At 39.8% G+C, this 3,451-nt stretch overlaps 1 pseudogene; it reads right to left on the bottom strand.

Annotated features, from left to right (window-relative positions):
• Positions 1–2,735: 2,735 nt before the first annotated feature.
• LOC145408898 (5S ribosomal RNA) lies at positions 2,736–2,854 on the bottom strand (annotated as a pseudogene).
• Positions 2,855–3,451: the final 597 nt, after the last annotated feature.

The following is a 3,451-nucleotide window of genomic DNA, read 5'->3' on the forward strand; positions in this document are numbered from 1 at the left end:
TCAGTTTTTTAGACAGTTTTAAAACACTGTTCTGTTGCATTATCATTGACATTTATTTTAGTGTACTGCTGAAGGTTAGGTTAGGTTGGCTTCAAGAGTAAAATACAAATTGGCAACAAAAGTGCCAAAAAGCGTCGTAGATTTGTCCAATATTCCAAACAAGTGGAACAAAATCTCGTCATTGTGTTTTTGGCTGAAACAATAATTTTGCCTTTTTTATTTTCATTACCTCATTCCTTTACACATAGTTTGAGTTTTTTCCGATGGTTTTACGTGTAATTTGAGTTTGTTTTTAGGCCCATTTTTATTGAAACTGCTGTATTTTACCATTGTCTCCTGCATCGCCACCACGGCAAAGGACGTTAACAACAAAAGCAAGGATGGTAGTTAACGAGGCAGCCACCACTTTAGTTTTGCCATGTTTTCCTGTTTTTTTCCTAACAACGCCTTGTAGATTATTTTTATGATATTTTCTGTGTGTATTTTAAAGTGTTGATGTGTGTTATTTCTTTTATAATTAGTGAATTGTTTAGCCATGTCGAGAGGATGTAGAATGAGAGACTAATGAGGAAAGTGTATGTAAGTGAGGTGGAGGGAGGAGGAGGCTGAGGATGAGATGGAGGGATAGAATGGAGAGGTATGCGAGGGAGGGTGGTGTGAGCTGGGGGAGGGCAATGAAATGTTGGGAGACAGGGTGACGTGGAGGCAATTTGTTTGTGGCCACCCATTATGGGATTAAGGCGTCTGGCAGTAGATGGAATTAGAATTATAATCACAACTCTGCCGATTGACACCAAAAGCAGGTCAGCATTTTGTAACGCCAGCTGCACAATCATCTAATCTCTCTTGTGGTAATTTGATCCTAACCCAGCTGAATGTAATTTAACCTAGTTTATCCTAACCTAAGCTACTTCACCTTTACTAGACCTTATGATGGCTGTCTTGGAACACCATTTTGTCACATACTAATCTCATCTATGTTAATTTATCCTAACCCAGCTGAATGTAATTTAACCTAGTTTATCCTAACCTAAGCTACTTCACCTTTACTAGACCTTATGATGGCTGTCTTGGAACACCATTTTGTCACATACTAATCTCATCTATGTTAATTTATCCTAACCCAGCTGAATGTAATTTAACCTAGTTTATCCTAACCTAAGCTACTTCACCTTTACTAGACCTTATGATGGCTGTCTTGGAACACCATTTTGTCACATACTAATCTCATCTATGTTAATTTATCCTAACCCAGCTGAATGTAATTTAACCTAGTTTATCCTAACCTAAGCTACTTCACCTTTACCAAACATTATGATGGCTGTCTTGGAACACCATTTCATCACATACTTAATCTCATCTGTGTTAATTTATCCTAACCCAGCTGAATGTAATTTAACCTAGTTTATCCTAACCTAAGCTACCAGTACTTCACCTTTACCAAACCTTATGATGGCTGTCTTGGAACACCATTTTGTCACATACTAATCTCATCTATGTTAATTTATCCTAACCCAGCTGAATGTAATTTAACCTAGTTTATCCTAACCTAAGCTACCAGTACTTCACCTTTACCAAACCTTATGATGGCTGTCTTGGAACACCATTTTGTCACATACTTAATCTCTATCTATCTATCTATTGCCAGACGCCTCAATCCCGTTTGGGGTGGCCACAAACAAATCGCCTCCAAGTCGCCCTGTCCCCCGCCATTTCACTCCCCTGCTCCCAACTCACACCCTCCTCTCTCATATACCTCTCCACCCCATCTCTCCATCTCATCCTCGGCCTCCCCCTCCCTCTTTCCCCCTCCACCTCACTCACATACACTCTCTTCGTCAGTCTTTCACCCTCCATCCTCTCCACATGGCCAAACCACCTCAGTGTGTTCCTCATAACGCTTCCTATCACATCCAAATCAACACCACAACGCTCCTTTATATCCTCATTCGTCAGCCTGTCTCTCCATGTGACTCCACAGGCTCCTCTTAAATAACTCATTTCCACGGCTCTCACTCTTGACTTGTGTCCTTCCAACAACGTCCAAGCTTCACTTCCGTACATTAGAGTTGGTATCACAATACTGTCATGTAGTAACTTTTTCACTTCCATGCTCACCTCCCTGTTTCTTATCACTGCTTTCAAAGAACCAGCAACCTTTCTTCCCTGCTGTACCCTTTCAAGCACTTCACCCTCCAAACCTCCATCCTTACTCATCACACTACCCAAGTACTTAAATGAACTCACATTTTCCAATTCCTCACCATCCAACCTCGCTGTACATTCACTGACTTCACCTCTCTCAAAGACCATCACTTTACTCTTCCCTACATTCACCTTTAGATTCCGTTTCTTACACACTCTCTCAAAAAAAGAAACTTTCGCGGCTGGATTCGATCCCGGGTCCTCCCAGTCCAAACCCAGACATCCTAACCCAGCTGAATGTAATTTAACCTAGTTTATCCTAACCTAAGCTACCAGTACTTCACCTTTACCAAACCTTATGATGGCTGTCTTGGAACACCATTTTGTCACATACTTAATCTCATCTGTGTTAATTTATCCTAACCCAGCTTCCTTTATCATAATGTAATTTAATCTCATTGTAATTTTTTTTTTTTTTTTCATTCATTGCCAGATGCCATGTATCCCAGACAGGGTGGCCAAGGGCTTAGAGTTAATTGTTTTTACAGGGAGGGGCACTAATCCTCCACCAACCCCACTTGACGTAGGGATGCCAACAGCATCTGGTGTTCCCCGGCGGTCACCCATCCAAGTACTAACCAGACTCAACGTTGCTTAACTTCGCTGATCGAACGGGAAGCGGTGTACTCAACGTGGTATGGCTTTTATAATCTAATCTAACCTCTTAATACAACCTAACATAACCTATCATAAACTAACCTAACCTATCCCGATTTCTTGTAACCCAAACTGACCAAACCTAACCTCATCTCAGTTCTAATCTAACCTGACCTAACCTCAGTTCAGCTAACCTGACCCACTCAGATTTATTCCATTGCTGAAATGCCGTTGGCCGCAGAGAATTTGTGAAAACTTCATGATTTGTAACAGCAGCCATGGCAAACTCTGATTCTCACATTTCAAAGCTGCCACACTGATGCTATTGTAAAAAAAAAAAAAAAAAAAAAAAAAAAAATGGAAAGGCCATGGTGAAAGGCCAAGAAATGTGATTCAAAATAAATAGTAGTTATTGTTAGTGTTTCAAATGCCATAAATCCAGTCGTACAAGACTTTACAATTTTGGAATCAAGAATAGTGATTAAAAATAAGAGTATCATAATGTTGTTTCAAATGCCATAATGTATGAGGATCAAATCATATAAGACTTCATAATTTTGGAAACAAGAAAAGTGATAAAAAACTAGTATCATAATGTTTCAAATGCCATAAAGTAAGAGTATCCAGTCATACCAGACTTCACAATTTG

Source organism: Coenobita brevimanus, chromosome 78, assembly GCF_032717465.1.
Source record: "Coenobita brevimanus isolate Jiangsu-jjx chromosome 78, ASM3271746v2, whole genome shotgun sequence".
Taxonomy (NCBI): domain Eukaryota; kingdom Metazoa; phylum Arthropoda; class Malacostraca; order Decapoda; family Coenobitidae; genus Coenobita; species Coenobita brevimanus.